The sequence below is a fragment of the Lissotriton helveticus genome, chromosome 1_2 (assembly GCF_964261635.1).
Source record: "Lissotriton helveticus chromosome 1_2, aLisHel1.1, whole genome shotgun sequence".
NCBI classification, from domain to species: domain Eukaryota; kingdom Metazoa; phylum Chordata; class Amphibia; order Caudata; family Salamandridae; genus Lissotriton; species Lissotriton helveticus.
In genome coordinates, this window is record NC_136058.1 from 338,847,179 (window position 1) to 338,874,353 (window position 27,175).

The window sequence follows — 27,175 nt, forward strand, 5'->3', positions numbered from 1 at the left end:
CCCAGTTGCATGACATATCTCTTCCTTAATACTGACAGCCAGCCTAGTTTTCTGCCAAAATACAAGATAAGCATGGCAAAAGTCTGGAGATGCCGGGGATTGAACCCGGGGCCTCATACACGCAAAGCATGCGCTCTACCACTGAGCTACATCCCCTTGTATGCCAAGTTTTACTGTATGCATGGAAACCCTGAATGTAAGTGTCTGCCAAGTCAACCCACTTGACACTGCAGCATAAAGTCTCAGTCAGGAAAATCCTTAAGCCTCGCACCTGGATTATCTTCCTGGTCTATAGTCTTGTTTAGAGATGCTTGTGTGCAGCCTTCTTAGCGCAGTAGGCAGCGCGTCAGTCTCATAATCTGAAGGTCCTGAGTTCGATCCTCAGAGAGGGCATTTATTTCCTCCTTTTGGCAAGCAAAATTCTCAGATTTTCTTGAAAAGTGGAAACTATGCCTATTTCAAACAATATTTTTCAATGCAACCTATTTAAGTGGGGTTCTGACCCCCCAACTGCCTGAGAAACCTCAACTTTCCACAAGGTGGCAGGCTAGCCTTCTGGAAAAAGCCAAGATACAGAACAGCGACTCCTGGAGATGCCGGGGATTGAACCCGGGGCCTCATACATGCGAAGCATGCGCTCTACCACTGAGCTACATCCCCTCCACTGCCCTCTAAAGTTTTGCTGGATGCAAGGAGACTCTGGAGCCCACGGACTGCAAAGTCTCGATTTGAGACTAGAATGTAAAGTGTCAGGCATGAAATTGCCCACGCCTTACGTGAGGGCTGTCTTCATGGAGCATATACTTAGTGCAATCAGGGTTCGATTCTCCGGCAGGGCTTTTATTTGCTCAGTTTGGAATGCAAAACTTCTCAGGATTTCCCCAAATGTGTAAACTGTTGGTCTACTTTCCAGCTTGCTCAGCCTTTCGGGGGATGATTCCATTGGCTATGCCCTCTTGCCCATCGGTGGACACTCAAATTGAAGGCAAGTCACAGTGTGATTGGCTGCCAAGCAGCTACCGTGGTGCAATGCAATTGGAAGTCTGCCAAGGGCATACATGTACTAATGCAATGCTTTGGTAGCAGTTTTGATCAGCAGGTTTCCTTTACTGTTCTTCACGCCTCCCCTAGCGATGACTATGTCATCAATTCCCTTTGAAAGCAGATAGAGTACGCTTCTTTTCCAGTATTTATCGAAGCTCGGGGACTTTTTCATAATCAACGGAAGGTATTGTTGATTAACAGCAAAAGACATGGAAATGAAACCACAAAATCCTTCGAGCCGGATTTGAACCAGCGACCTAAGGATGCCCGAATTAATGCTACAGTCCTCCACTCTACCAACTGAGCTATCGAAGTAGGGGTAGCAGAAGCTCATAGCACTGAAATTACCTCTCGCTCAAGAAAGGTTGTGGGGGGTGGGGACCAGGAGCAGACAGATGAAAATCATCAATATTAATCGCGGCTCCCTCTCAAAGCTACCACTTCTGAGAGCACACTGTGAGTTACGTCTTATCACCTCAAAGGAGGATTTCACACCAAAGTGGATGTTCCGTCTTGGCTTGGTGAAAAGCAGGGGCGCCGCAATGATGAATTTTACAGAAAGGAAAGGAACTTTGATACAAAGACCTTAGGAAGCATTGGTGGCAAATGGATGGAAGCCTTTAACCGTGAGAAAAATGACAGAAAGTTATGGGAGTCATTACCACGCACCCAGCTTCAAGAACATGCATTTTGGGTTCATTTTTGAAAGGAAAGAGAATGGAAAAATCAGTAGAGTAAAGGCAACATATTCAGTTTTTCTTGAAGCTACTGTAGAGAGTCTCTGGTTTAGAGGAAGAACCCTTACCAATGACCAAGATGGCTGCCACAGATTTCTATCCTAAATGTATTAAGATTGCCAAGATTAATCATCACTTTGATGGCTTAAACAAGTAAGATTCTTTGGTTCTATAAGCATCAAAAATGAGATAGCCCCATTTCATGGGGTTTTCCAAGGCACACGTCTCACAGTTTAAGTGGGGTTCGTATCCCAGTTGCATGACATATCTCTTCCTTAATACTGACAGCCAGCCTAGTTTTCTGCCAAAATCCAAGATAAGCATGGCAAAAGTCTGGAGATGCCGGGGATTGAACCCGGGGCCTCATACATGCAAAGTATGCGCTCTACCACTGAGCTACATCCCCTTGTATGCCAAGTTTTACTGTATGCATGGAAACCCTGAATGTAAGTGTCTGCCAAGTCAACCCACTTGACACTGCAGCATAAAGTCTCAGTCAGGAAAATCCTTAAGCCTCGCACCTGGATTATCTTCCTGGTCTATAGTCTTGTTTAGAGATGCTTGTGTGCAGCCTTCTTAGCGCAGTAGGCAGCGCGTCAGTCTCATAATCTGAAGGTCCTGAGTTCGATCCTCAGAGAGGGCATTTATTTCCTCCTTTTGGCAAGCAAAATTCTCAGATTTTCTTGAAAAGTGGAAACTATGCCTATTTCAAACAATATTTTTCAATGCAACCTATTTAAGTGGGGTTCTGACCCCCCAACTGCCTGAGAAACCTCAACTTTCCACAAGGTGGCAGGCTAGCCTTCTGGAAAAAGCCGAGATACAGAACAGCGACTCCTGGAGATGCCGGGGATTGAACCCGGGGCCTCATACATGCGAAGCATGCGCTCTACCACTGAGCTACATCCCCTCCACTGCCCTCTAAACTTTTGCTGGATGCAAGGAGACTCTGGAGCCCACGGACTGCAAAGTCTCGATTTGAGACTAGAATGTAAAGTGTCAGGCATGAAATTGCCCACGCCTTACGTGAGGGCTGTCTTCATGGAGCATATACTTAGTGCAATCAGGGTTCGATTCTCCGGCAGGGCTTTTATTTGCTCAGTTTGGAATGCAAAACTTCTCAGGATTTCCCCAAATGTGTAAACTGTTGGTCTACTTTCCAGCTTGCTCAGCCTTTCGGGGGATGATTCCATTGGCTATGCCCTCTTGCCCATCGGTGGACACTCAAATTGAAGGCAAGTCACAGTGTGATTGGCTGCCAAGCAGCTACCGTGGTGCAATGCAATTGGAAGTCTGCCAAGGGCATACATGTACTAATGCAATGCTTGGTAGCAGTTTTGATCAGCAGGTTTCCTTTACTGTTCTTCACGCCTCCCCTAGCGATGACTATGTCATCAATTCCCTTTGAAAGCAGATAGAGTACGCTTCTTTTCCAGTATTTATCGAAGCTCGGGGACTTTTTCATAATCAACGGAAGGTATTGTTGATTAACAGCAAAAGACATGGAAATGAAACCACAAAATCCTTCGAGCCGGATTTGAACCAGCGACCTAAGGATGCCCGAATTAATGCTACAGTCCTGCGCTCTACCAACTGAGCTATCGAAGGAGGGGTAGCAGAAGCTCATAGCACTGAAATTACCTCTCGCTCAAGAAAGGTTGTGGGGGGTGGGGACCAGGAGCAGACAGATGAAAATCATCAATATTAATCGCGGCTCCCTCTCAAAGCTACCACTTCTGAGAGCACACTGTGAGTTACGTCTTATCACCTCAAAGGAGGATTTCACACCAAAGTGGATGCTCCGTCTTGGCTTGGTGAAAAGCAGGGGCGCCGCAATGATGAATTTTACAGAAAGGAAAGGAACTTTGATACAAAGACCTTAGGAAGCATTGGTGGCAAATGGATGGAAGCCTTTAACCGTGAGAAAAATGACAGAAAGTTATGGGAGTCATTACCACGCACCCAGCTTCAAGAACATGCATTTTGGGTTCATTTTTGAAAGGAAAGAGAATGGAAAAATCAGTAGAGTAAAGGCAACATATTCAGTTTTTCTTGAAGCTACTGTAGAGAGTCTCTGGTTTAGAGGAAGAACCCTTACCAATGACCAAGATGGCTGCCACAGATTTCTATCCTAAATGTATTAAGATTGCCAAGATTAATCATCACTTTGATGGCTTAAACAAGTAAGATTCTTTGGTTCTATAAGCATCAAAAATGAGATAGCCCCATTTCATGGGGTTTTCCAAGGCACACGTCTCACAGTTTAAGTGGGGTTCGTATCCCAGTTGCATGACATATCTCTTCCTTAATACTGACAGCCAGCCTAGTTTTCTGCCAAAATACAAGATAAGCATGGCAAAAGTCTGGAGATGCCGGGGATTGAACCCGGGGCCTCATACATGCAAAGCATGCGCTCTACCACTGAGCTACATCCCCTTGTATGCCAAGTTTTACTGTATGCATGGAAACCCTGAATGTAAGTGTCTGCCAAGTCAACCCACTTGACACTGCAGCATAAAGTCTCAGTCAGGAAAATCCTTAAGCCTCGCACCTGGATTATCTTCCTGGTCTATAGTCTTGTTTAGAGATGCTTGTGTGCAGCCTTCTTAGCGCAGTAGGCAGCGCGTCAGTCTCATAATCTGAAGGTCCTGAGTTCGATCCTCAGAGAGGGCATTTATTTCCTCCTTTTGGCAAGCAAAATTCTCAGATTTTCTTGAAAAGTGGAAACTATGCCTATTTCAAACAATATTTTTCAATGCAACCTATTTAAGTGGGGTTCTGACCCCCCAACTGCCTGAGAAACCTCAACTTTCCACAAGGTGGCAGGCTAGCCTTCTGGAAAAAGCCAAGATACAGAACAGCGACTCCTGGAGATGCCGGGGATTGAACCCGGGGCCTCATACATGCGAAGCATGCGCTCTACCACTGAGCTACATCCCCTCCACTGCCCTCTAAAGTTTTGCTGGATGCAAGGAGACTCTGGAGCCCACGGACTGCAAAGTCTCGATTTGAGACTAGAATGTAAAGTGTCAGGCATGAAATTGCCCACGCCTTACGTGAGGGCTGTCTTCATGGAGCATATACTTAGTGCAATCAGGGTTCGATTCTCCGGCAGGGCTTTTATTTGCTCAGTTTGGAATGCAAAACTTCTCAGGATTTCCCCAAATGTGTAAACTGTTGGTCTACTTTCCAGCTTGCTCAGCCTTTCGGGGGATGATTCCATTGGCTATGCCCTCTTGCCCATCGGTGGACACTCAAATTGAAGGCAAGTCACAGTGTGATTGGCTGCCAAGCAGCTACCGTGGTGCAATGCAATTGGAAGTCTGCCAAGGGCATACATGTACTAATGCAATGCTTTGGTAGCAGTTTTGATCAGCAGGTTTCCTTTACTGTTCTTCACGCCTCCCCTAGCGATGACTATGTCATCAATTCCCTTTGAAAGCAGATAGAGTACGCTTCTTTTCCAGTATTTATCGAAGCTCGGGGACTTTTTCATAATCAACGGAAGGTATTGTTGATTAACAGCAAAAGACATGGAAATGAAACCACAAAATCCTTCGAGCCGGATTTGAACCAGCGACCTAAGGATGCCCGAATTAATGCTACAGTCCTCCACTCTACCAACTGAGCTATCGAAGTAGGGGTAGCAGAAGCTCATAGCACTGAAATTACCTCTCGCTCAAGAAAGGTTGTGGGGGGTGGGGACCAGGAGCAGACAGATGAAAATCATCAATATTAATCGCGGCTCCCTCTCAAAGCTACCACTTCTGAGAGCACACTGTGAGTTACGTCTTATCACCTCAAAGGAGGATTTCACACCAAAGTGGATGTTCCGTCTTGGCTTGGTGAAAAGCAGGGGCGCCGCAATGATGAATTTTACAGAAAGGAAAGGAACTTTGATACAAAGACCTTAGGAAGCATTGGTGGCAAATGGATGGAAGCCTTTAACCGTGAGAAAAATGACAGAAAGTTATGGGAGTCATTACCACGCACCCAGCTTCAAGAACATGCATTTTGGGTTCATTTTTGAAAGGAAAGAGAATGGAAAAATCAGTAGAGTAAAGGCAACATATTCAGTTTTTCTTGAAGCTACTGTAGAGAGTCTCTGGTTTAGAGGAAGAACCCTTACCAATGACCAAGATGGCTGCCACAGATTTCTATCCTAAATGTATTAAGATTGCCAAGATTAATCATCACTTTGATGGCTTAAACAAGTAAGATTCTTTGGTTCTATAAGCATCAAAAATGAGATAGCCCCATTTCATGGGGTTTTCCAAGGCACACGTCTCACAGTTTAAGTGGGGTTCGTATCCCAGTTGCATGACATATCTCTTCCTTAATACTGACAGCCAGCCTAGTTTTCTGCCAAAATACAAGATAAGCATGGCAAAAGTCTGGAGATGCCGGGGATTGAACCCGGGGCCTCATACACGCAAAGCATGCGCTCTACCACTGAGCTACATCCCCTTGTATGCCAAGTTTTACTGTATGCATGGAAACCCTGAATGTAAGTGTCTGCCAAGTCAACCCACTTGACACTGCAGCATAAAGTCTCAGTCAGGAAAATCCTTAAGCCTCGCACCTGGATTATCTTCCTGGTCTATAGTCTTGTTTAGAGATGCTTGTGTGCAGCCTTCTTAGCGCAGTAGGCAGCGCGTCAGTCTCATAATCTGAAGGTCCTGAGTTCGATCCTCAGAGAGGGCATTTATTTCCTCCTTTTGGCAAGCAAAATTCTCAGATTTTCTTGAAAAGTGGAAACTATGCCTATTTCAAACAATATTTTTCAATGCAACCTATTTAAGTGGGGTTCTGACCCCCCAACTGCCTGAGAAACCTCAACTTTCCACAAGGTGGCAGGCTAGCCTTCTGGAAAAAGCCAAGATACAGAACAGCGACTCCTGGAGATGCCGGGGATTGAACCCGGGGCCTCATACATGCGAAGCATGCGCTCTACCACTGAGCTACATCCCCTCCACTGCCCTCTAAAGTTTTGCTGGATGCAAGGAGACTCTGGAGCCCACGGACTGCAAAGTCTCGATTTGAGACTAGAATGTAAAGTGTCAGGCATGAAATTGCCCACGCCTTACGTGAGGGCTGTCTTCATGGAGCATATACTTAGTGCAATCAGGGTTCGATTCTCCGGCAGGGCTTTTATTTGCTCAGTTTGGAATGCAAAACTTCTCAGGATTTCCCCAAATGTGTAAACTGTTGGTCTACTTTCCAGCTTGCTCAGCCTTTCGGGGGATGATTCCATTGGCTATGCCCTCTTGCCCATCGGTGGACACTCAAATTGAAGGCAAGTCACAGTGTGATTGGCTGCCAAGCAGCTACCGTGGTGCAATGCAATTGGAAGTCTGCCAAGGGCATACATGTACTAATGCAATGCTTTGGTAGCAGTTTTGATCAGCAGGTTTCCTTTACTGTTCTTCACGCCTCCCCTAGCGATGACTATGTCATCAATTCCCTTTGAAAGCAGATAGAGTACGCTTCTTTTCCAGTATTTATCGAAGCTCGGGGACTTTTTCATAATCAACGGAAGGTATTGTTGATTAACAGCAAAAGACATGGAAATGAAACCACAAAATCCTTCGAGCCGGATTTGAACCAGCGACCTAAGGATGCCCGAATTAATGCTACAGTCCTCCACTCTACCAACTGAGCTATCGAAGTAGGGGTAGCAGAAGCTCATAGCACTGAAATTACCTCTCGCTCAAGAAAGGTTGTGGGGGGTGGGGACCAGGAGCAGACAGATGAAAATCATCAATATTAATCGCGGCTCCCTCTCAAAGCTACCACTTCTGAGAGCACACTGTGAGTTACGTCTTATCACCTCAAAGGAGGATTTCACACCAAAGTGGATGTTCCGTCTTGGCTTGGTGAAAAGCAGGGGCGCCGCAATGATGAATTTTACAGAAAGGAAAGGAACTTTGATACAAAGACCTTAGGAAGCATTGGTGGCAAATGGATGGAAGCCTTTAACCGTGAGAAAAATGACAGAAAGTTATGGGAGTCATTACCACGCACCCAGCTTCAAGAACATGCATTTTGGGTTCATTTTTGAAAGGAAAGAGAATGGAAAAATCAGTAGAGTAAAGGCAACATATTCAGTTTTTCTTGAAGCTACTGTAGAGAGTCTCTGGTTTAGAGGAAGAACCCTTACCAATGACCAAGATGGCTGCCACAGATTTCTATCCTAAATGTATTAAGATTGCCAAGATTAATCATCACTTTGATGGCTTAAACAAGTAAGATTCTTTGGTTCTATAAGCATCAAAAATGAGATAGCCCCATTTCATGGGGTTTTCCAAGGCACACGTCTCACAGTTTAAGTGGGGTTCGTATCCCAGTTGCATGACATATCTCTTCCTTAATACTGACAGCCAGCCTAGTTTTCTGCCAAAATACAAGATAAGCATGGCAAAAGTCTGGAGATGCCGGGGATTGAACCCGGGGCCTCATACATGCAAAGCATGCGCTCTACCACTGAGCTACATCCCCTTGTATGCCAAGTTTTACTGTATGCATGGAAACCCTGAATGTAAGTGTCTGCCAAGTCAACCCACTTGACACTGCAGCATAAAGTCTCAGTCAGGAAAATCCTTAAGCCTCGCACCTGGATTATCTTCCTGGTCTATAGTCTTGTTTAGAGATGCTTGTGTGCAGCCTTCTTAGCGCAGTAGGCAGCGCGTCAGTCTCATAATCTGAAGGTCCTGAGTTCGATCCTCAGAGAGGGCATTTATTTCCTCCTTTTGGCAAGCAAAATTCTCAGATTTTCTTGAAAAGTGGAAACTATGCCTATTTCAAACAATATTTTTCAATGCAACCTATTTAAGTGGGGTTCTGACCCCCCAACTGCCTGAGAAACCTCAACTTTCCACAAGGTGGCAGGCTAGCCTTCTGGAAAAAGCCGAGATACAGAACAGCGACTCCTGGAGATGCCGGGGATTGAACCCGGGGCCTCATACATGCGAAGCATGCGCTCTACCACTGAGCTACATCCCCTCCACTGCCCTCTAAAGTTTTGCTGGATGCAAGGAGACTCTGGAGCCCACGGACTGCAAAGTCTCGATTTGAGACTAGAATGTAAAGTGTCAGGCATGAAATTGCCCACGCCTTACGTGAGGGCTGTCTTCATGGAGCATATACTTAGTGCAATCAGGGTTCGATTCTCCGGCAGGGCTTTTATTTGCTCAGTTTGGAATGCAAAACTTCTCAGGATTTCCCCAAATGTGTAAACTGTTGGTCTACTTTCCAGCTTGCTCAGCCTTTCGGGGGATGATTCCATTGGCTATGCCCTCTTGCCCATCGGTGGACACTCAAATTGAAGGCAAGTCACAGTGTGATTGGCTGCCAAGCAGCTACCGTGGTGCAATGCAATTGGAAGTCTGCCAAGGGCATACATGTACTAATGCAATGCTTTGGTAGCAGTTTTGATCAGCAGGTTTCCATTACTGTTCTTCACGCCTCCCCTAGCGATGACTATGTCATCAATTCCCTTTGAAAGCAGATAGAGTACGCTTCTTTTCCAGTATTTATCGAAGCTCGGGGACTTTTTCATAATCAACGGAAGGTATTGTTGATTAACAGCAAAAGACATGGAAATGAAACCACAAAATCCTTCGAGCCGGATATGAACCAGCGACCTAAGGATGCCCGAATTAATGCTACAGTCCTCCGCTCTACCAACTGAGCTATCGAAGGAGGGGTAGCAGAAGCTCATAGCACTGAAATTACCTCTCGCTCAAGAAAGGTTGTGGGGGGTGGGGACCAGGAGCAGACAGATGAAAATCATCAATATTAATCGCGGCTCCCTCTCAAAGCTACCACTTCTGAGAGCACACTGTGAGTTACGTCTTATCACCTCAAAGGAGGATTTCACACCAAAGTGGATGTTCCGTCTTGGCTTGGTGAAAAGCAGGGGCGCCGCAATGATGAATTTTACAGAAAGGAAAGGAACTTTGATACAAAGACCTTAGGAAGCATTGGTGGCAAATGGATGGAAGCCTTTAACCGTGAGAAAAATGACAGAAAGTTATGGGAGTCATTACCACGCACCCAGCTTCAAGAACATGCATTTTGGGTTCATTTTTGAAAGGAAAGAGAATGGAAAAATCAGTAGAGTAAAGGCAACATATTCAGTTTTTCTTGAAGCTACTGTAGAGAGTCTCTGGTTTAGAGGAAGAACCCTTACCAATGACCAAGATGGCTGCCACCGATTTCTATCCTAAATGTATTAAGATTGCCAAGATTAATCATCACTTTGATGGCTTAAACAAGTAAGATTCTTTGGTTCTATAAGCATCAAAAATGAGATAGCCCCATTTCATGGGGTTTTCCAAGGCACACGTCTCACAGTTTAAGTGGGGTTCGTATCCCAGTTGCATGACATATCTCTTCCTTAATACTGACAGCCAGCCTAGTTTTCTGCCAAAATCCAAGATAAGCATGGCAAAAGTCTGGAGATGCCGGGGATTGAACCCGGGGCCTCATACATGCAAAGCATGCGCTCTACCACTGAGCTACATCCCCTTGTATGCCAAGTTTTACTGTATGCATGGAAACCCTGAATGTAAGTGTCTGCCAAGTCAACCCACTTGACACTGCAGCATAAAGTCTCAGTCAGGAAAATCCTTAAGCCTCGCACCTGGATTATCTTCCTGGTCTATAGTCTTGTTTAGAGATGCTTGTGTGCAGCCTTCTTAGCGCAGTAGGCAGCGCGTCAGTCTCATAATCTGAAGGTCCTGAGTTCGATCCTCAGAGAGGGCATTTATTTCCTCCTTTTGGCAAGCAAAATTCTCAGATTTTCTTGAAAAGTGGAAACTATGCCTATTTCAAACAATATTTTTCAATGCAACCTATTTAAGTGGGGTTCTGACCCCCCAACTGCCTGAGAAACCTCAACTTTCCACAAGGTGGCAGGCTAGCCTTCTGGAAAAAGCCGAGATACAGAACAGCGACTCCTGGAGATGCCGGGGATTGAACCCGGGGCCTCATACATGCGAAGCATGCGCTCTACCACTGAGCTACATCCCCTCCACTGCCCTCTAAAGTTTTGCTGGATGCAAGGAGACTCTGGAGCCCACGGACTGCAAAGTCTCGATTTGAGACTAGAATGTAAAGTGTCAGGCATGAAATTGCCCACGCCTTACGTGAGGGCTGTCTTCATGGAGCATATACTTAGTGCAATCAGGGTTCGATTCTCCGGCAGGGCTTTTATTTGCTCAGTTTGGAATGCAAAACTTCTCAGGATTTCCCCAAATGTGTAAACTGTTGGTCTACTTTCCAGCTTGCTCAGCCTTTCGGGGGATGATTCCATTGGCTATGCCCTCTTGCCCATCGGTGGACACTCAAATTGAAGGCAAGTCACAGTGTGATTGGCTGCCAAGCAGCTACCGTGGTGCAATGCAATTGGAAGTCTGCCAAGGGCATACATGTACTAATGCAATGCTTTGGTAGCAGTTTTGATCAGCAGGTTTCCTTTACTGTTCTTCACGCCTCCCCTAGCGATGACTATGTCATCAATTCCCTTTGAAAGCAGATAGAGTACGCTTCTTTTCCAGTATTTATCGAAGCTCGGGGACTTTTTCATAATCAACGGAAGGTATTGTTGATTAACAGCAAAAGACATGGAAATGAAACCACAAAATCCTTCGAGCCGGATTTGAACCAGCGACCTAAGGATGCCCGAATTAATGCTACAGTCCTCCACTCTACCAACTGAGCTATCGAAGTAGGGGTAGCAGAAGCTCATAGCACTGAAATTACCTCTTGCTCAAGAAAGGTTGTGGGGGGTGGGGACCAGGAGCAGACAGATGAAAATCATCAATATTAATCGCGGCTCCCTCTCAAAGCTACCACTTCTGAGAGCACACTGTGAGTTACGTCTTATCACCTCAAAGGAGGATTTCACACCAAAGTGGATGTTCCGTCTTGGCTTGGTGAAAAGCAGGGGCGCCGCAATGATGAATTTTACAGAAAGGAAAGGAACTTTGATACAAAGACCTTAGGAAGCATTGGTGGCAAATGGATGGAAGCCTTTAACCGTGAGAAAAATGACAGAAAGTTATGGGAGTCATTACCACGCACCCAGCTTCAAGAACATGCATTTTGGGTTCATTTTTGAAAGGAAAGAGAATGGAAAAATCAGTAGAGTAAAGGCAACATATTCAGTTTTTCTTGAAGCTACTGTAGAGAGTCTCTGGTTTAGAGGAAGAACCCTTACCAATGACCAAGATGGCTGCCACCGATTTCTATCCTAAATGTATTAAGATTGCCAAGATTAATCATCACTTTGATGGCTTAAACAAGTAAGATTCTTTGGTTCTATAAGCATCAAAAATGAGATAGCCCCATTTCATGGGGTTTTCCAAGGCACACGTCTCACAGTTTAAGTGGGGTTCGTATCCCAGTTGCATGACATATCTCTTCCTTAATACTGACAGCCAGCCTAGTTTTCTGCCAAAATCCAAGATAAGCATGGCAAAAGTCTGGAGATGCCGGGGATTGAACCCGGGGCCTCATACATGCAAAGTATGCGCTCTACCACTGAGCTACATCCCCTTGTATGCCAAGTTTTACTGTATGCATGGAAACCCTGAATGTAAGTGTCTGCCAAGTCAACCCACTTGACACTGCAGCATAAAGTCTCAGTCAGGAAAATCCTTAAGCCTCGCACCTGGATTATCTTCCTGGTCTATAGTCTTGTTTAGAGATGCTTGTGTGCAGCCTTCTTAGCGCAGTAGGCAGCGCGTCAGTCTCATAATCTGAAGGTCCTGAGTTCGATCCTCAGAGAGGGCATTTATTTCCTCCTTTTGGCAAGCAAAATTCTCAGATTTTCTTGAAAAGTGGAAACTATGCCTATTTCAAACAATATTTTTCAATGCAACCTATTTAAGTGGGGTTCTGACCCCCCAACTGCCTGAGAAACCTCAACTTTCCACAAGGTGGCAGGCTAGCCTTCTGGAAAAAGCCGAGATACAGAACAGCGACTCCTGGAGATGCCGGGGATTGAACCCGGGGCCTCATACATGCGAAGCATGCGCTCTACCACTGAGCTACATCCCCTCCACTGCCCTCTAAACTTTTGCTGGATGCAAGGAGACTCTGGAGCCCACGGACTGCAAAGTCTCGATTTGAGACTAGAATGTAAAGTGTCAGGCATGAAATTGCCCACGCCTTACGTGAGGGCTGTCTTCATGGAGCATATACTTAGTGCAATCAGGGTTCGATTCTCCGGCAGGGCTTTTATTTGCTCAGTTTGGAATGCAAAACTTCTCAGGATTTCCCCAAATGTGTAAACTGTTGGTCTACTTTCCAGCTTGCTCAGCCTTTCGGGGGATGATTCCATTGGCTATGCCCTCTTGCCCATCGGTGGACACTCAAATTGAAGGCAAGTCACAGTGTGATTGGCTGCCAAGCAGCTACCGTGGTGCAATGCAATTGGAAGTCTGCCAAGGGCATACATGTACTAATGCAATGCTTTGGTAGCAGTTTTGATCAGCAGGTTTCCTTTACTGTTCTTCACGCCTCCCCTAGCGATGACTATGTCATCAATTCCCTTTGAAAGCAGATAGAGTACGCTTCTTTTCCAGTATTTATCGAAGCTCGGGGACTTTTTCATAATCAACGGAAGGTATTGTTGATTAACAGCAAAAGACATGGAAATGAAACCACAAAATCCTTCGAGCCGGATTTGAACCAGCGACCTAAGGATGCCCGAATTAATGCTACAGTCCTGCGCTCTACCAACTGAGCTATCGAAGGAGGGGTAGCAGAAGCTCATAGCACTGAAATTACCTCTCGCTCAAGAAAGGTTGTGGGGGGTGGGGACCAGGAGCAGACAGATGAAAATCATCAATATTAATCGCGGCTCCCTCTCAAAGCTACCACTTCTGAGAGCACACTGTGAGTTACGTCTTATCACCTCAAAGGAGGATTTCACACCAAAGTGGATGCTCCGTCTTGGCTTGGTGAAAAGCAGGGGCGCCGCAATGATGAATTTTACAGAAAGGAAAGGAACTTTGATACAAAGACCTTAGGAAGCATTGGTGGCAAATGGATGGAAGCCTTTAACCGTGAGAAAAATGACAGAAAGTTATGGGAGTCATTACCACGCACCCAGCTTCAAGAACATGCATTTTGGGTTCATTTTTGAAAGGAAAGAGAATGGAAAAATCAGTAGAGTAAAGGCAACATATTCAGTTTTTCTTGAAGCTACTGTAGAGAGTCTCTGGTTTAGAGGAAGAACCCTTACCAATGACCAAGATGGCTGCCACAGATTTCTATCCTAAATGTATTAAGATTGCCAAGATTAATCATCACTTTGATGGCTTAAACAAGTAAGATTCTTTGGTTCTATAAGCATCAAAAATGAGATAGCCCCATTTCATGGGGTTTTCCAAGGCACACGTCTCACAGTTTAAGTGGGGTTCGTATCCCAGTTGCATGACATATCTCTTCCTTAATACTGACAGCCAGCCTAGTTTTCTGCCAAAATACAAGATAAGCATGGCAAAAGTCTGGAGATGCCGGGGATTGAACCCGGGGCCTCATACATGCAAAGCATGCGCTCTACCACTGAGCTACATCCCCTTGTATGCCAAGTTTTACTGTATGCATGGAAACCCTGAATGTAAGTGTCTGCCAAGTCAACCCACTTGACACTGCAGCATAAAGTCTCAGTCAGGAAAATCCTTAAGCCTCGCACCTGGATTATCTTCCTGGTCTATAGTCTTGTTTAGAGATGCTTGTGTGCAGCCTTCTTAGCGCAGTAGGCAGCGCGTCAGTCTCATAATCTGAAGGTCCTGAGTTCGATCCTCAGAGAGGGCATTTATTTCCTCCTTTTGGCAAGCAAAATTCTCAGATTTTCTTGAAAAGTGGAAACTATGCCTATTTCAAACAATATTTTTCAATGCAACCTATTTAAGTGGGGTTCTGACCCCCCAACTGCCTGAGAAACCTCAACTTTCCACAAGGTGGCAGGCTAGCCTTCTGGAAAAAGCCAAGATACAGAACAGCGACTCCTGGAGATGCCGGGGATTGAACCCGGGGCCTCATACATGCGAAGCATGCGCTCTACCACTGAGCTACATCCCCTCCACTGCCCTCTAAAGTTTTGCTGGATGCAAGGAGACTCTGGAGCCCACGGACTGCAAAGTCTCGATTTGAGACTAGAATGTAAAGTGTCAGGCATGAAATTGCCCACGCCTTACGTGAGGGCTGTCTTCATGGAGCATATACTTAGTGCAATCAGGGTTCGATTCTCCGGCAGGGCTTTTATTTGCTCAGTTTGGAATGCAAAACTTCTCAGGATTTCCCCAAATGTGTAAACTGTTGGTCTACTTTCCAGCTTGCTCAGCCTTTCGGGGGATGATTCCATTGGCTATGCCCTCTTGCCCATCGGTGGACACTCAAATTGAAGGCAAGTCACAGTGTGATTGGCTGCCAAGCAGCTACCGTGGTGCAATGCAATTGGAAGTCTGCCAAGGGCATACATGTACTAATGCAATGCTTTGGTAGCAGTTTTGATCAGCAGGTTTCCTTTACTGTTCTTCACGCCTCCCCTAGCGATGACTATGTCATCAATTCCCTTTGAAAGCAGATAGAGTACGCTTCTTTTCCAGTATTTATCGAAGCTCGGGGACTTTTTCATAATCAACGGAAGGTATTGTTGATTAACAGCAAAAGACATGGAAATGAAACCACAAAATCCTTCGAGCCGGATTTGAACCAGCGACCTAAGGATGCCCGAATTAATGCTACAGTCCTCCACTCTACCAACTGAGCTATCGAAGTAGGGGTAGCAGAAGCTCATAGCACTGAAATTACCTCTCGCTCAAGAAAGGTTGTGGGGGGTGGGGACCAGGAGCAGACAGATGAAAATCATCAATATTAATCGCGGCTCCCTCTCAAAGCTACCACTTCTGAGAGCACACTGTGAGTTACGTCTTATCACCTCAAAGGAGGATTTCACACCAAAGTGGATGTTCCGTCTTGGCTTGGTGAAAAGCAGGGGCGCCGCAATGATGAATTTTACAGAAAGGAAAGGAACTTTGATACAAAGACCTTAGGAAGCATTGGTGGCAAATGGATGGAAGCCTTTAACCGTGAGAAAAATGACAGAAAGTTATGGGAGTCATTACCACGCACCCAGCTTCAAGAACATGCATTTTGGGTTCATTTTTGAAAGGAAAGAGAATGGAAAAATCAGTAGAGTAAAGGCAACATATTCAGTTTTTCTTGAAGCTACTGTAGAGAGTCTCTGGTTTAGAGGAAGAACCCTTACCAATGACCAAGATGGCTGCCACAGATTTCTATCCTAAATGTATTAAGATTGCCAAGATTAATCATCACTTTGATGGCTTAAACAAGTAAGATTCTTTGGTTCTATAAGCATCAAAAATGAGATAGCCCCATTTCATGGGGTTTTCCAAGGCACACGTCTCACAGTTTAAGTGGGGTTCGTATCCCAGTTGCATGACATATCTCTTCCTTAATACTGACAGCCAGCCTAGTTTTCTGCCAAAATACAAGATAAGCATGGCAAAAGTCTGGAGATGCCGGGGATTGAACCCGGGGCCTCATACATGCAAAGCATGCGCTCTACCACTGAGCTACATCCCCTTGTATGCCAAGTTTTACTGTATGCATGGAAACCCTGAATGTAAGTGTCTGCCAAGTCAACCCACTTGACACTGCAGCATAAAGTCTCAGTCAGGAAAATCCTTAAGCCTCGCACCTGGATTATCTTCCTGGTCTATAGTCTTGTTTAGAGATGCTTGTGTGCAGCCTTCTTAGCGCAGTAGGCAGCGCGTCAGTCTCATAATCTGAAGGTCCTGAGTTCGATCCTCAGAGAGGGCATTTATTTCCTCCTTTTGGCAAGCAAAATTCTCAGATTTTCTTGAAAAGTGGAAACTATGCCTATTTCAAACAATATTTTTCAATGCAACCTATTTAAGTGGGGTTCTGACCCCCCAACTGCCTGAGAAACCTCAACTTTCCACAAGGTGGCAGGCTAGCCTTCTGGAAAAAGCCAAGATACAGAACAGCGACTCCTGGAGATGCCGGGGATTGAACCCGGGGCCTCATACATGCGAAGCATGCGCTCTACCACTGAGCTACATCCCCTCCACTGCCCTCTAAAGTTTTGCTGGATGCAAGGAGACTCTGGAGCCCACGGACTGCAAAGTCTCGATTTGAGACTAGAATGTAAAGTGTCAGGCATGAAATTGCCCACGCCTTACGTGAGGGCTGTCTTCATGGAGCATATACTTAGTGCAATCAGGGTTCGATTCTCCGGCAGGGCTTTTATTTGCTCAGTTTGGAATGCAAAACTTCTCAGGATTTCCCCAAATGTGTAAACTGTTGGTCTACTTTCCAGCTTGCTCAGCCTTTCGGGGGATGATTCCATTGGCTATGCCCTCTTGCCCATCGGTGGACACTCAAATTGAAGGCAAGTCACAGTGTGATTGGCTGCCAAGCAGCTACCGTGGTGCAATGCAATTGGAAGTCTGCCAAGGGCATACATGTACTAATGCAATGCTTTGGTAGCAGTTTTGATCAGCAGGTTTCCATTACTGTTCTTCACGCCTCCCCTAGCGATGACTATGTCATCAATTCCCTTTGAAAGCAGATAGAGTACGCTTCTTTTCCAGTATTTATCGAAGCTCGGGGACTTTTTCATAATCAACGGAAGGTATTGTTGATTAACAGCAAAAGACATGGAAATGAAACCACAAAATCCTTCGAGCCGGATATGAACCAGCGACCTAAGGATGCCCGAATTAATGCTACAGTCCTCCGCTCTACCAACTGAGCTATCGAAGGAGGGGTAGCAGAAGCTCATAGCACTGAAATTACCTCTCGCTCAAGAAAGGTTGTGGGGGGTGGGGACCAGGAGCAGACAGATGAAAATCATCAATATTAATCGCGGCTCCCTCTCAAAGCTACCACTTCTGAGAGCACACTGTGAGTTACGTCTTATCACCTCAAAGGAGGATTTCACACCAAAGTGGATGTTCCGTCTTGGCTTGGTGAAAAGCAGGGGCGCCGCAATGATGAATTTTACAGAAAGGAAAGGAACTTTGATACAAAGACCTTAGGAAGCATTGGTGGCAAATGGATGGAAGCCTTTAACCGTGAGAAAAATGACAGAAAGTTATGGGAGTCATTACCACGCACCCAGCTTCAAGAACATGCATTTTGGGTTCATTTTTGAAAGGAAAGAGAATGGAAAAATCAGTAGAGTAAAGGCAACATATTCAGTTTTTCTTGAAGCTACTGTAGAGAGTCTCTGGTTTAGAGGAAGAACCCTTACCAATGACCAAGATGGCTGCCACCGATTTCTATCCTAAATGTATTAAGATTGCCAAGATTAATCATCACTTTGATGGCTTAAACAAGTAAGATTCTTTGGTTCTATAAGCATCAAAAATGAGATAGCCCCATTTCATGGGGTTTTCCAAGGCACACGTCTCACAGTTTAAGTGGGGTTCGTATCCCAGTTGCATGACATATCTCTTCCTTAATACTGACAGCCAGCCTAGTTTTCTGCCAAAATCCAAGATAAGCATGGCAAAAGTCTGGAGATGCCGGGGATTGAATCCGGGGCCTCATACATGCAAAGCATGCGCTCTACCACTGAGCTACATCCCCTTGTATGCCAAGTTTTACTGTATGCATGGAAACCCTGAATGTAAGTGTCTGCCAAGTCAACCCACTTGACACTGCAGCATAAAGTCTCAGTCAGGAAAATCCTTAAGCCTCGCACCTGGATTATCTTCCTGGTCTATAGTCTTGTTTAGAGATGCTTGTGTGCAGCCTTCTTAGCGCAGTAGGCAGCGCGTCAGTCTCATAATCTGAAGGTCCTGAGTTCGATCCTCAGAGAGGGCATTTATTTCCTCCTTTTGGCAAGCAAAATTCTCAGATTTTCTTGAAAAGTGGAAACTATGCCTATTTCAAACAATATTTTTCAATGCAACCTATTTAAGTGGGGTTCTGACCCCCCAACTGCCTGAGAAACCTCAACTTTCCACAAGGTGGCAGGCTAGCCTTCTGGAAAAAGCCGAGATACAGAACAGCGACTCCTGGAGATGCCGGGGATTGAACCCGGGGCCTCATACATGCGAAGCATGCGCTCTACCACTGAGCTACATCCCCTCCACTGCCCTCTAAAGTTTTGCTGGATGCAAGGAGACTCTGGAGCCCACGGACTGCAAAGTCTCGATTTGAGACTAGAATGTAAAGTGTCAGGCATGAAATTGCCCACGCCTTACGTGAGGGCTGTCTTCATGGAGCATATACTTAGTGCAATCAGGGTTCGATTCTCCGGCAGGGCTTTTATTTGCTCAGTTTGGAATGCAAAACTTCTCAGGATTTCCCCAAATGTGTAAACTGTTGGTCTACTTTCCAGCTTGCTCAGCCTTTCGGGGGATGATTCCATTGGCTATGCCCTCTTGCCCATCGGTGGACACTCAAATTGAAGGCAAGTCACAGTGTGATTGGCTGCCAAGCAGCTACCGTGGTGCAATGCAATTGGAAGTCTGCCAAGGGCATACATGTACTAATGCAATGCTTTGGTAGCAGTTTTGATCAGCAGGTTTCCTTTACTGTTCTTCACGCCTCCCCTAGCGATGACTATGTCATCAATTCCCTTTGAAAGCAGATAGAGTACGCTTCTTTTCCAGTATTTATCGAAGCTCGGGGACTTTTTCATAATCAACGGAAGGTATTGTTGATTAACAGCAAAAGACATGGAAATGAAACCACAAAATCCTTCGAGCCGGATTTGAACCAGCGACCTAAGGATGCCCGAATTAATGCTACAGTCCTCCACTCTACCAACTGAGCTATCGAAGTAGGGGTAGCAGAAGCTCATAGCACTGAAATTACCTCTTGCTCAAGAAAGGTTGTGGGGGGTGGGGACCAGGAGCAGACAGATGAAAATCATCAATATTAATCGCGGCTCCCTCTCAAAGCTACCACTTCTGAGAGCACACTGTGAGTTACGTCTTATCACCTCAAAGGAGGATTTCACACCAAAGTGGATGTTCCGTCTTGGCTTGGTGAAAAGCAGGGGCGCCGCAATGATGAATTTTACAGAAAGGAAAGGAACTTTGATACAAAGACCTTAGGAAGCATTGGTGGCAAATGGATGGAAGCCTTTAACCGTGAGAAAAATGACAGAAAGTTATGGGAGTCATTACCACGCACCCAGCTTCAAGAACATGCATTTTGGGTTCATTTTTGAAAGGAAAGAGAATGGAAAAATCAGTAGAGTAAAGGCAACATATTCAGTTTTTCTTGAAGCTACTGTAGAGAGTCTCTGGTTTAGAGGAAGAACCCTTACCAATGACCAAGATGGCTGCCACCGATTTCTATCCTAAATGTATTAAGATTGCCAAGATTAATCATCACTTTGATGGCTTAAACAAGTAAGATTCTTTGGTTCTATAAGCATCAAAAATGAGATAGCCCCATTTCATGGGGTTTTCCAAGGCACACGTCTCACAGTTTAAGTGGGGTTCGTATCCCAGTTGCATGACATATCTCTTCCTTAATACTGACAGCCAGCCTAGTTTTCTGCCAAAATACAAGATAAGCATGGCAAAAGTCTGGAGATGCCGGGGATTGAACCCGGGGCCTCATACATGCAAAGCATGCGCTCTACCACTGAGCTACATCCCCTTGTATGCCAAGTTTTACTGTATGCATGGAAACCCTGAATGTAAGTGTCTGCCAAGTCAACCCACTTGACACTGCAGCATAAAGTCTCAGTCAGGAAAATCCTTAAGCCTCGCACCTGGATTATCTTCCTGGTCTATAGTCTTGTTTAGAGATGCTTGTGTGCAGCCTTCTTAGCGCAGTAGGCAGCGCGTCAGTCTCATAATCTGAAGGTCCTGAGTTCGATCCTCAGAGAGGGCATTTATTTCCTCCTTTTGGCAAGCAAAATTCTCAGATTTTCTTGAAAAGTGGAAACTATGCCTATTTCAAACAATATTTTTCAATGCAACCTATTTAAGTGGGGTTCTGACCCCCCAACTGCCTGAGAAACCTCAACTTTCCACAAGGTGGCAGGCTAGCCTTCTGGAAAAAGCCGAGATACAGAACAGCGACTCCTGGAGATGCCGGGGATTGAACCCGGGGCCTCATACATGCGAAGCATGCGCTCTACCACTGAGCTACATCCCCTCCACTGCCCTCTAAAGTTTTGCTGGATGCAAGGAGACTCTGGAGCCCACGGACTGCAAAGTCTCGATTTGAGACTAGAATGTAAAGTGTCAGGCATGAAATTGCCCACGCCTTACGTGAGGGCTGTCTTCATGGAGCATATACTTAGTGCAATCAGGGTTCGATTCTCCGGCAGGGCTTTTATTTGCTCAGTTTGGAATGCAAAACTTCTCAGGATTTCCCCAAATGTGTAAACTGTTGGTCTACTTTCCAGCTTGCTCAGCCTTTCGGGGGATGATTCCATTGGCTATGCCCTCTTGCCCATCGGTGGACACTCAAATTGAAAGCAAGTCACAGTGTGATTGGCTGCCAAGCAGCTACCGTGGTGCAATGCAATTGGAAGTCTGCCAAGGGCATACATGTACTAATGCAATGCTTTGGTAGCAGTTTTGATCAGCAGGTTTCCTTTACTGTTCTTCACGCCTCCCCTAGCGATGACTATGTCATCAATTCCCTTTGAAAGCAGATAGAGTACGCTTCTTTTCCAGTATTTATCGAAGCTCGGGGACTTTTTCATAATCAACGGAAGGTATTGTTGATTAACAGCAAAAGACATGGAAATGAAACCACAAAATCCTTCGAGCCGGATTTGAACCAGCGACCTAAGGATGCCCGAATTAATGCTACAGTCCTCCACTCTACCAACTGAGCTATCGAAGTAGGGGTAGCAGAAGCTCATAGCACTGAAATTACCTCTTGCTCAAGAAAGGTTGTGGGGGGTGGGGACCAGGAGCAGACAGATGAAAATCATCAATATTAATCGCGGCTCCCTCTCAAAGCTACCACTTCTGAGAGCACACTGTGAGTTACGTCTTATCACCTCAAAGGAGGATTTCACACCAAAGTGGATGTTCCGTCTTGGCTTGGTGAAAAGCAGGGGCGCCGCAATGATGAATTTTACAGAAAGGAAAGGAACTTTGATACAAAGACCTTAGGAAGCATTGGTGGCAAATGGATGGAAGCCTTTAACCGTGAGAAAAATGACAGAAAGTTATGGGAGTCATTACCACGCACCCAGCTTCAAGAACATGCATTTTGGGTTCATTTTTGAAAGGAAAGAGAATGGAAAAATCAGTAGAGTAAAGGCAACATATTCAGTTTTTCTTGAAGCTACTGTAGAGAGTCTCTGGTTTAGAGGAAGAACCCTTACCAATGACCAAGATGGCTGCCACCGATTTCTATCCTAAATGTATTAAGATTGCCAAGATTAATCATCACTTTGATGGCTTAAACAAGTAAGATTCTTTGGTTCTATAAGCATCAAAAATGAGATAGCCCCATTTCATGGGGTTTTCCAAGGCACACGTCTCACAGTTTAAGTGGGGTTCGTATCCCAGTTGCATGACATATCTCTTCCTTAATACTGACAGCCAGCCTAGTTTTCTGCCAAAATCCAAGATAAGCATGGCAAAAGTCTGGAGATGCCGGGGATTGAACCCGGGGCCTCATACATGCAAAGTATGCGCTCTACCACTGAGCTACATCCCCTTGTATGCCAAGTTTTACTGTATGCATGGAAACCCTGAATGTAAGTGTCTGCCAAGTCAACCCACTTGACACTGCAGCATAAAGTCTCAGTCAGGAAAATCCTTAAGCCTCGCACCTGGATTATCTTCCTGGTCTATAGTCTTGTTTAGAGATGCTTGTGTGCAGCCTTCTTAGCGCAGTAGGCAGCGCGTCAGTCTCATAATCTGAAGGTCCTGAGTTCGATCCTCAGAGAGGGCATTTATTTCCTCCTTTTGGCAAGCAAAATTCTCAGATTTTCTTGAAAAGTGGAAACTATGCCTATTTCAAACAATATTTTTCAATGCAACCTATTTAAGTGGGGTTCTGACCCCCCAACTGCCTGAGAAACCTCAACTTTCCACAAGGTGGCAGGCTAGCCTTCTGGAAAAAGCCGAGATACAGAACAGCGACTCCTGGAGATGCCGGGGATTGAACCCGGGGCCTCATACATGCGAAGCATGCGCTCTACCACTGAGCTACATCCCCTCCACTGCCCTCTAAACTTTTGCTGGATGCAAGGAGACTCTGGAGCCCACGGACTGCAAAGTCTCGATTTGAGACTAGAATGTAAAGTGTCAGGCATGAAATTGCCCACGCCTTACGTGAGGGCTGTCTTCATGGAGCATATACTTAGTGCAATCAGGGTTCGATTCTCCGGCAGGGCTTTTATTTGCTCAGTTTGGAATGCAAAACTTCTCAGGATTTCCCCAAATGTGTAAACTGTTGGTCTACTTTCCAGCTTGCTCAGCCTTTCGGGGGATGATTCCATTGGCTATGCCCTCTTGCCCATCGGTGGACACTCAAATTGAAGGCAAGTCACAGTGTGATTGGCTGCCAAGCAGCTACCGTGGTGCAATGCAATTGGAAGTCTGCCAAGGGCATACATGTACTAATGCAATGCTTTGGTAGCAGTTTTGATCAGCAGGTTTCCTTTACTGTTCTTCACGCCTCCCCTAGCGATGACTATGTCATCAATTCCCTTTGAAAGCAGATAGAGTACGCTTCTTTTCCAGTATTTATCGAAGCTCGGGGACTTTTTCATAATCAACGGAAGGTATTGTTGATTAACAGCAAAAGACATGGAAATGAAACCACAAAATCCTTCGAGCCGGATTTGAACCAGCGACCTAAGGATGCCCGAATTAATGCTACAGTCCTGCGCTCTACCAACTGAGCTATCGAAGGAGGGGTAGCAGAAGCTCATAGCACTGAAATTACCTCTCGCTCAAGAAAGGTTGTGGGGGGTGGGGACCAGGAGCAGACAGATGAAAATCATCAATATTAATCGCGGCTCCCTCTCAAAGCTACCACTTCTGAGAGCACACTGTGAGTTACGTCTTATCACCTCAAAGGAGGATTTCACACCAAAGTGGATGCTCCGTCTTGGCTTGGTGAAAAGCAGGGGCGCCGCAATGATGAATTTTACAGAAAGGAAAGGAACTTTGATACAAAGACCTTAGGAAGCATTGGTGGCAAATGGATGGAAGCCTTTAACCGTGAGAAAAATGACAGAAAGTTATGGGAGTCATTACCACGCACCCAGCTTCAAGAACATGCATTTTGGGTTCATTTTTGAAAGGAAAGAGAATGGAAAAATCAGTAGAGTAAAGGCAACATATTCAGTTTTTCTTGAAGCTACTGTAGAGAGTCTCTGGTTTAGAGGAAGAACCCTTACCAATGACCAAGATGGCTGCCACAGATTTCTATCCTAAATGTATTAAGATTGCCAAGATTAATCATCACTTTGATGGCTTAAACAAGTAAGATTCTTTGGTTCTATAAGCATCAAAAATGAGATAGCCCCATTTCATGGGGTTTTCCAAGGCACACGTCTCACAGTTTAAGTGGGGTTCGTATCCCAGTTGCATGACATATCTCTTCCTTAATACTGACAGCCAGCCTAGTTTTCTGCCAAAATACAAGATAAGCATGGCAAAAGTCTGGAGATGCCGGGGATTGAACCCGGGGCCTCATACATGCAAAGCATGCGCTCTACCACTGAGCTACATCCCCTTGTATGCCAAGTTTTACTGTATGCATGGAAACCCTGAATGTAAGTGTCTGCCAAGTCAACCCACTTGACACTGCAGCATAAAGTCTCAGTCAGGAAAATCCTTAAGCCTCGCACCTGGATTATCTTCCTGGTCTATAGTCTTGTTTAGAGATGCTTGTGTGCAGCCTTCTTAGCGCAGTAGGCAGCGCGTCAGTCTCATAATCTGAAGGTCCTGAGTTCGATCCTCAGAGAGGGCATTTATTTCCTCCTTTTGGCAAGCAAAATTCTCAGATTTTCTTGAAAAGTGGAAACTATGCCTATTTCAAACAATATTTTTCAATGCAACCTATTTAAGTGGGGTTCTGACCCCCCAACTGCCTGAGAAACCTCAACTTTCCACAAGGTGGCAGGCTAGCCTTCTGGAAAAAGCCAAGATACAGAACAGCGACTCCTGGAGATGCCGGGGATTGAACCCGGGGCCTCATACATGCGAAGCATGCGCTCTACCACTGAGCTACATCCCCTCCACTGCCCTCTAAAGTTTTGCTGGATGCAAGGAGACTCTGGAGCCCACGGACTGCAAAGTCTCGATTTGAGACTAGAATGTAAAGTGTCAGGCATGAAATTGCCCACGCCTTACGTGAGGGCTGTCTTCATGGAGCATATACTTAGTGCAATCAGGGTTCGATTCTCCGGCAGGGCTTTTATTTGCTCAGTTTGGAATGCAAAACTTCTCAGGATTTCCCCAAATGTGTAAACTGTTGGTCTACTTTCCAGCTTGCTCAGCCTTTCGGGGGATGATTCCATTGGCTATGCCCTCTTGCCCATCGGTGGACACTCAAATTGAAGGCAAGTCACAGTGTGATTGGCTGCCAAGCAGCTACCGTGGTGCAATGCAATTGGAAGTCTGCCAAGGGCATACATGTACTAATGCAATGCTTTGGTAGCAGTTTTGATCAGCAGGTTTCCTTTACTGTTCTTCACGCCTCCCCTAGCGATGACTATGTCATCAATTCCCTTTGAAAGCAGATAGAGTACGCTTCTTTTCCAGTATTTATCGAAGCTCGGGGACTTTTTCATAATCAACGGAAGGTATTGTTGATTAACAGCAAAAGACATGGAAATGAAACCACAAAATCCTTCGAGCCGGATTTGAACCAGCGACCTAAGGATGCCCGAATTAATGCTACAGTCCTCCACTCTACCAACTGAGCTATCGAAGTAGGGGTAGCAGAAGCTCATAGCACTGAAATTACCTCTCGCTCAAGAAAGGTTGTGGGGGGTGGGGACCAGGAGCAGACAGATGAAAATCATCAATATTAATCGCGGCTCCCTCTCAAAGCTACCACTTCTGAGAGCACACTGTGAGTTACGTCTTATCACCTCAAAGGAGGATTTCACACCAAAGTGGATGTTCCGTCTTGGCTTGGTGAAAAGCAGGGGCGCCGCAATGATGAATTTTACAGAAAGGAAAGGAACTTTGATACAAAGACCTTAGGAAGCATTGGTGGCAAATGGATGGAAGCCTTTAACCGTGAGAAAAATGACAGAAAGTTATGGGAGTCATTACCACGCACCCAGCTTCAAGAACATGCATTTTGGGTTCATTTTTGAAAGGAAAGAGAATGGAAAAATCAGTAGAGTAAAGGCAACATATTCAGTTTTTCTTGAAGCTACTGTAGAGAGTCTCTGGTTTAGAGGAAGAACCCTTACCAATGACCAAGATGGCTGCCACAGATTTCTATCCTAAATGTATTAAGATTGCCAAGATTAATCATCACTTTGATGGCTTAAACAAGTAAGATTCTTTGGTTCTATAAGCATCAAAAATGAGATAGCCCCATTTCATGGGGTTTTCCAAGGCACACGTCTCACAGTTTAAGTGGGGTTCGTATCCCAGTTGCATGACATATCTCTTCCTTAATACTGACAGCCAGCCTAGTTTTCTGCCAAAATACAAGATAAGCATGGCAAAAGTCTGGAGATGCCGGGGATTGAACCCGGGGCCTCATACATGCAAAGCATGCGCTCTACCACTGAGCTACATCCCCTTGTATGCCAAGTTTTACTGTATGCATGGAAACCCTGAATGTAAGTGTCTGCCAAGTCAACCCACTTGACACTGCAGCATAAAGTCTCAGTCAGGAAAATCCTTAAGCCTCGCACCTGGATTATCTTCCTGGTCTATAGTCTTGTTTAGAGATGCTTGTGTGCAGCCTTCTTAGCGCAGTAGGCAGCGCGTCAGTCTCATAATCTGAAGGTCCTGAGTTCGATCCTCAGAGAGGGCATTTATTTCCTCCTTTTGGCAAGCAAAATTCTCAGATTTTCTTGAAAAGTGGAAACTATGCCTATTTCAAACAATATTTTTCAATGCAACCTATTTAAGTGGGGTTCTGACCCCCCAACTGCCTGAGAAACCTCAACTTTCCACAAGGTGGCAGGCTAGCCTTCTGGAAAAAGCCAAGATACAGAACAGCGACTCCTGGAGATGCCGGGGATTGAACCCGGGGCCTCATACATGCGAAGCATGCGCTCTACCACTGAGCTACATCCCCTCCACTGCCCTCTAAAGTTTTGCTGGATGCAAGGAGACTCTGGAGCCCACGGACTGCAAAGTCTCGATTTGAGACTAGAATGTAAAGTGTCAGGCATGAAATTGCCCACGCCT

The 27,175-nt window shown here is 45.5% G+C and overlaps 55 non-coding genes across 55 annotated transcripts; 14 read left to right on the forward strand and 41 right to left on the reverse strand.

Moving 5' to 3' along the window:
* Positions 1 to 84: 84 nt before the first annotated feature.
* On the reverse strand, positions 85 to 156 carry TRNAA-UGC (transfer RNA alanine (anticodon UGC)). The gene has a single exon. It is a non-coding gene; the product is annotated as a tRNA-Ala (tRNA).
* A 164-nt stretch (positions 157 to 320) lies between these two features.
* Positions 321 to 393, forward strand: TRNAM-CAU (transfer RNA methionine (anticodon CAU)). The gene has a single exon. It is a non-coding gene; the product is annotated as a tRNA-Met (tRNA).
* Positions 394 to 588: 195 nt separating this feature from the next.
* On the reverse strand, positions 589 to 660 carry TRNAA-CGC (transfer RNA alanine (anticodon CGC)). Its single transcript has one exon. It is a non-coding gene; the product is annotated as a tRNA-Ala (tRNA).
* A 613-nt stretch (positions 661 to 1,273) lies between these two features.
* Positions 1,274 to 1,359, reverse strand: TRNAY-GUA (transfer RNA tyrosine (anticodon GUA)). Its single transcript is given in 2 exon segments — positions 1,274 to 1,309; positions 1,323 to 1,359. It is a non-coding gene; the product is annotated as a tRNA-Tyr (tRNA).
* Positions 1,360 to 2,115: 756 nt separating this feature from the next.
* On the reverse strand, positions 2,116 to 2,187 carry TRNAA-UGC (transfer RNA alanine (anticodon UGC)). Its single transcript has one exon. It is a non-coding gene; the product is annotated as a tRNA-Ala (tRNA).
* A 164-nt stretch (positions 2,188 to 2,351) lies between these two features.
* On the forward strand, positions 2,352 to 2,424 carry TRNAM-CAU (transfer RNA methionine (anticodon CAU)). The gene has a single exon. It is a non-coding gene; the product is annotated as a tRNA-Met (tRNA).
* A 195-nt stretch (positions 2,425 to 2,619) lies between these two features.
* On the reverse strand, positions 2,620 to 2,691 carry TRNAA-CGC (transfer RNA alanine (anticodon CGC)). The gene has a single exon. It is a non-coding gene; the product is annotated as a tRNA-Ala (tRNA).
* A 612-nt stretch (positions 2,692 to 3,303) lies between these two features.
* Positions 3,304 to 3,389, reverse strand: TRNAY-GUA (transfer RNA tyrosine (anticodon GUA)). Its single transcript is given in 2 exon segments — positions 3,304 to 3,339; positions 3,353 to 3,389. It is a non-coding gene; the product is annotated as a tRNA-Tyr (tRNA).
* Positions 3,390 to 4,145: 756 nt separating this feature from the next.
* On the reverse strand, positions 4,146 to 4,217 carry TRNAA-UGC (transfer RNA alanine (anticodon UGC)). Its single transcript has one exon. It is a non-coding gene; the product is annotated as a tRNA-Ala (tRNA).
* Positions 4,218 to 4,381: 164 nt separating this feature from the next.
* On the forward strand, positions 4,382 to 4,454 carry TRNAM-CAU (transfer RNA methionine (anticodon CAU)). The gene has a single exon. It is a non-coding gene; the product is annotated as a tRNA-Met (tRNA).
* A 195-nt stretch (positions 4,455 to 4,649) lies between these two features.
* TRNAA-CGC (transfer RNA alanine (anticodon CGC)) lies at positions 4,650 to 4,721 on the reverse strand. The gene has a single exon. It is a non-coding gene; the product is annotated as a tRNA-Ala (tRNA).
* Positions 4,722 to 5,334: 613 nt separating this feature from the next.
* On the reverse strand, positions 5,335 to 5,420 carry TRNAY-GUA (transfer RNA tyrosine (anticodon GUA)). The gene is given in 2 exon segments: positions 5,335 to 5,370; positions 5,384 to 5,420. It is a non-coding gene; the product is annotated as a tRNA-Tyr (tRNA).
* A 756-nt stretch (positions 5,421 to 6,176) lies between these two features.
* On the reverse strand, positions 6,177 to 6,248 carry TRNAA-UGC (transfer RNA alanine (anticodon UGC)). Its single transcript has one exon. It is a non-coding gene; the product is annotated as a tRNA-Ala (tRNA).
* Positions 6,249 to 6,412: 164 nt separating this feature from the next.
* TRNAM-CAU (transfer RNA methionine (anticodon CAU)) lies at positions 6,413 to 6,485 on the forward strand. The gene has a single exon. It is a non-coding gene; the product is annotated as a tRNA-Met (tRNA).
* Positions 6,486 to 6,680: 195 nt separating this feature from the next.
* TRNAA-CGC (transfer RNA alanine (anticodon CGC)) lies at positions 6,681 to 6,752 on the reverse strand. The gene has a single exon. It is a non-coding gene; the product is annotated as a tRNA-Ala (tRNA).
* A 613-nt stretch (positions 6,753 to 7,365) lies between these two features.
* Positions 7,366 to 7,451, reverse strand: TRNAY-GUA (transfer RNA tyrosine (anticodon GUA)). The gene is given in 2 exon segments: positions 7,366 to 7,401; positions 7,415 to 7,451. It is a non-coding gene; the product is annotated as a tRNA-Tyr (tRNA).
* A 756-nt stretch (positions 7,452 to 8,207) lies between these two features.
* TRNAA-UGC (transfer RNA alanine (anticodon UGC)) lies at positions 8,208 to 8,279 on the reverse strand. Its single transcript has one exon. It is a non-coding gene; the product is annotated as a tRNA-Ala (tRNA).
* A 164-nt stretch (positions 8,280 to 8,443) lies between these two features.
* Positions 8,444 to 8,516, forward strand: TRNAM-CAU (transfer RNA methionine (anticodon CAU)). Its single transcript has one exon. It is a non-coding gene; the product is annotated as a tRNA-Met (tRNA).
* Positions 8,517 to 8,711: 195 nt separating this feature from the next.
* TRNAA-CGC (transfer RNA alanine (anticodon CGC)) lies at positions 8,712 to 8,783 on the reverse strand. Its single transcript has one exon. It is a non-coding gene; the product is annotated as a tRNA-Ala (tRNA).
* A 613-nt stretch (positions 8,784 to 9,396) lies between these two features.
* Positions 9,397 to 9,482, reverse strand: TRNAY-GUA (transfer RNA tyrosine (anticodon GUA)). Its single transcript is given in 2 exon segments — positions 9,397 to 9,432; positions 9,446 to 9,482. It is a non-coding gene; the product is annotated as a tRNA-Tyr (tRNA).
* Positions 9,483 to 10,238: 756 nt separating this feature from the next.
* On the reverse strand, positions 10,239 to 10,310 carry TRNAA-UGC (transfer RNA alanine (anticodon UGC)). The gene has a single exon. It is a non-coding gene; the product is annotated as a tRNA-Ala (tRNA).
* A 164-nt stretch (positions 10,311 to 10,474) lies between these two features.
* Positions 10,475 to 10,547, forward strand: TRNAM-CAU (transfer RNA methionine (anticodon CAU)). The gene has a single exon. It is a non-coding gene; the product is annotated as a tRNA-Met (tRNA).
* Positions 10,548 to 10,742: 195 nt separating this feature from the next.
* TRNAA-CGC (transfer RNA alanine (anticodon CGC)) lies at positions 10,743 to 10,814 on the reverse strand. The gene has a single exon. It is a non-coding gene; the product is annotated as a tRNA-Ala (tRNA).
* Positions 10,815 to 11,427: 613 nt separating this feature from the next.
* Positions 11,428 to 11,513, reverse strand: TRNAY-GUA (transfer RNA tyrosine (anticodon GUA)). The gene is given in 2 exon segments: positions 11,428 to 11,463; positions 11,477 to 11,513. It is a non-coding gene; the product is annotated as a tRNA-Tyr (tRNA).
* A 756-nt stretch (positions 11,514 to 12,269) lies between these two features.
* TRNAA-UGC (transfer RNA alanine (anticodon UGC)) lies at positions 12,270 to 12,341 on the reverse strand. Its single transcript has one exon. It is a non-coding gene; the product is annotated as a tRNA-Ala (tRNA).
* Positions 12,342 to 12,505: 164 nt separating this feature from the next.
* On the forward strand, positions 12,506 to 12,578 carry TRNAM-CAU (transfer RNA methionine (anticodon CAU)). The gene has a single exon. It is a non-coding gene; the product is annotated as a tRNA-Met (tRNA).
* Positions 12,579 to 12,773: 195 nt separating this feature from the next.
* TRNAA-CGC (transfer RNA alanine (anticodon CGC)) lies at positions 12,774 to 12,845 on the reverse strand. Its single transcript has one exon. It is a non-coding gene; the product is annotated as a tRNA-Ala (tRNA).
* A 613-nt stretch (positions 12,846 to 13,458) lies between these two features.
* On the reverse strand, positions 13,459 to 13,544 carry TRNAY-GUA (transfer RNA tyrosine (anticodon GUA)). Its single transcript is given in 2 exon segments — positions 13,459 to 13,494; positions 13,508 to 13,544. It is a non-coding gene; the product is annotated as a tRNA-Tyr (tRNA).
* Positions 13,545 to 14,300: 756 nt separating this feature from the next.
* On the reverse strand, positions 14,301 to 14,372 carry TRNAA-UGC (transfer RNA alanine (anticodon UGC)). The gene has a single exon. It is a non-coding gene; the product is annotated as a tRNA-Ala (tRNA).
* Positions 14,373 to 14,536: 164 nt separating this feature from the next.
* Positions 14,537 to 14,609, forward strand: TRNAM-CAU (transfer RNA methionine (anticodon CAU)). The gene has a single exon. It is a non-coding gene; the product is annotated as a tRNA-Met (tRNA).
* A 195-nt stretch (positions 14,610 to 14,804) lies between these two features.
* TRNAA-CGC (transfer RNA alanine (anticodon CGC)) lies at positions 14,805 to 14,876 on the reverse strand. Its single transcript has one exon. It is a non-coding gene; the product is annotated as a tRNA-Ala (tRNA).
* Positions 14,877 to 15,489: 613 nt separating this feature from the next.
* On the reverse strand, positions 15,490 to 15,575 carry TRNAY-GUA (transfer RNA tyrosine (anticodon GUA)). The gene is given in 2 exon segments: positions 15,490 to 15,525; positions 15,539 to 15,575. It is a non-coding gene; the product is annotated as a tRNA-Tyr (tRNA).
* A 756-nt stretch (positions 15,576 to 16,331) lies between these two features.
* TRNAA-UGC (transfer RNA alanine (anticodon UGC)) lies at positions 16,332 to 16,403 on the reverse strand. The gene has a single exon. It is a non-coding gene; the product is annotated as a tRNA-Ala (tRNA).
* Positions 16,404 to 16,567: 164 nt separating this feature from the next.
* On the forward strand, positions 16,568 to 16,640 carry TRNAM-CAU (transfer RNA methionine (anticodon CAU)). The gene has a single exon. It is a non-coding gene; the product is annotated as a tRNA-Met (tRNA).
* Positions 16,641 to 16,835: 195 nt separating this feature from the next.
* TRNAA-CGC (transfer RNA alanine (anticodon CGC)) lies at positions 16,836 to 16,907 on the reverse strand. Its single transcript has one exon. It is a non-coding gene; the product is annotated as a tRNA-Ala (tRNA).
* Positions 16,908 to 17,520: 613 nt separating this feature from the next.
* On the reverse strand, positions 17,521 to 17,606 carry TRNAY-GUA (transfer RNA tyrosine (anticodon GUA)). The gene is given in 2 exon segments: positions 17,521 to 17,556; positions 17,570 to 17,606. It is a non-coding gene; the product is annotated as a tRNA-Tyr (tRNA).
* A 756-nt stretch (positions 17,607 to 18,362) lies between these two features.
* On the reverse strand, positions 18,363 to 18,434 carry TRNAA-UGC (transfer RNA alanine (anticodon UGC)). Its single transcript has one exon. It is a non-coding gene; the product is annotated as a tRNA-Ala (tRNA).
* Positions 18,435 to 18,598: 164 nt separating this feature from the next.
* TRNAM-CAU (transfer RNA methionine (anticodon CAU)) lies at positions 18,599 to 18,671 on the forward strand. The gene has a single exon. It is a non-coding gene; the product is annotated as a tRNA-Met (tRNA).
* A 195-nt stretch (positions 18,672 to 18,866) lies between these two features.
* Positions 18,867 to 18,938, reverse strand: TRNAA-CGC (transfer RNA alanine (anticodon CGC)). The gene has a single exon. It is a non-coding gene; the product is annotated as a tRNA-Ala (tRNA).
* A 613-nt stretch (positions 18,939 to 19,551) lies between these two features.
* TRNAY-GUA (transfer RNA tyrosine (anticodon GUA)) lies at positions 19,552 to 19,637 on the reverse strand. Its single transcript is given in 2 exon segments — positions 19,552 to 19,587; positions 19,601 to 19,637. It is a non-coding gene; the product is annotated as a tRNA-Tyr (tRNA).
* Positions 19,638 to 20,393: 756 nt separating this feature from the next.
* TRNAA-UGC (transfer RNA alanine (anticodon UGC)) lies at positions 20,394 to 20,465 on the reverse strand. Its single transcript has one exon. It is a non-coding gene; the product is annotated as a tRNA-Ala (tRNA).
* Positions 20,466 to 20,629: 164 nt separating this feature from the next.
* On the forward strand, positions 20,630 to 20,702 carry TRNAM-CAU (transfer RNA methionine (anticodon CAU)). Its single transcript has one exon. It is a non-coding gene; the product is annotated as a tRNA-Met (tRNA).
* Positions 20,703 to 20,897: 195 nt separating this feature from the next.
* Positions 20,898 to 20,969, reverse strand: TRNAA-CGC (transfer RNA alanine (anticodon CGC)). The gene has a single exon. It is a non-coding gene; the product is annotated as a tRNA-Ala (tRNA).
* A 613-nt stretch (positions 20,970 to 21,582) lies between these two features.
* Positions 21,583 to 21,668, reverse strand: TRNAY-GUA (transfer RNA tyrosine (anticodon GUA)). The gene is given in 2 exon segments: positions 21,583 to 21,618; positions 21,632 to 21,668. It is a non-coding gene; the product is annotated as a tRNA-Tyr (tRNA).
* A 756-nt stretch (positions 21,669 to 22,424) lies between these two features.
* On the reverse strand, positions 22,425 to 22,496 carry TRNAA-UGC (transfer RNA alanine (anticodon UGC)). Its single transcript has one exon. It is a non-coding gene; the product is annotated as a tRNA-Ala (tRNA).
* A 164-nt stretch (positions 22,497 to 22,660) lies between these two features.
* Positions 22,661 to 22,733, forward strand: TRNAM-CAU (transfer RNA methionine (anticodon CAU)). The gene has a single exon. It is a non-coding gene; the product is annotated as a tRNA-Met (tRNA).
* Positions 22,734 to 22,928: 195 nt separating this feature from the next.
* Positions 22,929 to 23,000, reverse strand: TRNAA-CGC (transfer RNA alanine (anticodon CGC)). Its single transcript has one exon. It is a non-coding gene; the product is annotated as a tRNA-Ala (tRNA).
* Positions 23,001 to 23,613: 613 nt separating this feature from the next.
* On the reverse strand, positions 23,614 to 23,699 carry TRNAY-GUA (transfer RNA tyrosine (anticodon GUA)). The gene is given in 2 exon segments: positions 23,614 to 23,649; positions 23,663 to 23,699. It is a non-coding gene; the product is annotated as a tRNA-Tyr (tRNA).
* Positions 23,700 to 24,455: 756 nt separating this feature from the next.
* On the reverse strand, positions 24,456 to 24,527 carry TRNAA-UGC (transfer RNA alanine (anticodon UGC)). The gene has a single exon. It is a non-coding gene; the product is annotated as a tRNA-Ala (tRNA).
* A 164-nt stretch (positions 24,528 to 24,691) lies between these two features.
* On the forward strand, positions 24,692 to 24,764 carry TRNAM-CAU (transfer RNA methionine (anticodon CAU)). Its single transcript has one exon. It is a non-coding gene; the product is annotated as a tRNA-Met (tRNA).
* A 195-nt stretch (positions 24,765 to 24,959) lies between these two features.
* On the reverse strand, positions 24,960 to 25,031 carry TRNAA-CGC (transfer RNA alanine (anticodon CGC)). The gene has a single exon. It is a non-coding gene; the product is annotated as a tRNA-Ala (tRNA).
* A 613-nt stretch (positions 25,032 to 25,644) lies between these two features.
* On the reverse strand, positions 25,645 to 25,730 carry TRNAY-GUA (transfer RNA tyrosine (anticodon GUA)). Its single transcript is given in 2 exon segments — positions 25,645 to 25,680; positions 25,694 to 25,730. It is a non-coding gene; the product is annotated as a tRNA-Tyr (tRNA).
* A 756-nt stretch (positions 25,731 to 26,486) lies between these two features.
* TRNAA-UGC (transfer RNA alanine (anticodon UGC)) lies at positions 26,487 to 26,558 on the reverse strand. The gene has a single exon. It is a non-coding gene; the product is annotated as a tRNA-Ala (tRNA).
* A 164-nt stretch (positions 26,559 to 26,722) lies between these two features.
* TRNAM-CAU (transfer RNA methionine (anticodon CAU)) lies at positions 26,723 to 26,795 on the forward strand. Its single transcript has one exon. It is a non-coding gene; the product is annotated as a tRNA-Met (tRNA).
* A 195-nt stretch (positions 26,796 to 26,990) lies between these two features.
* Positions 26,991 to 27,062, reverse strand: TRNAA-CGC (transfer RNA alanine (anticodon CGC)). Its single transcript has one exon. It is a non-coding gene; the product is annotated as a tRNA-Ala (tRNA).
* Positions 27,063 to 27,175: the final 113 nt, after the last annotated feature.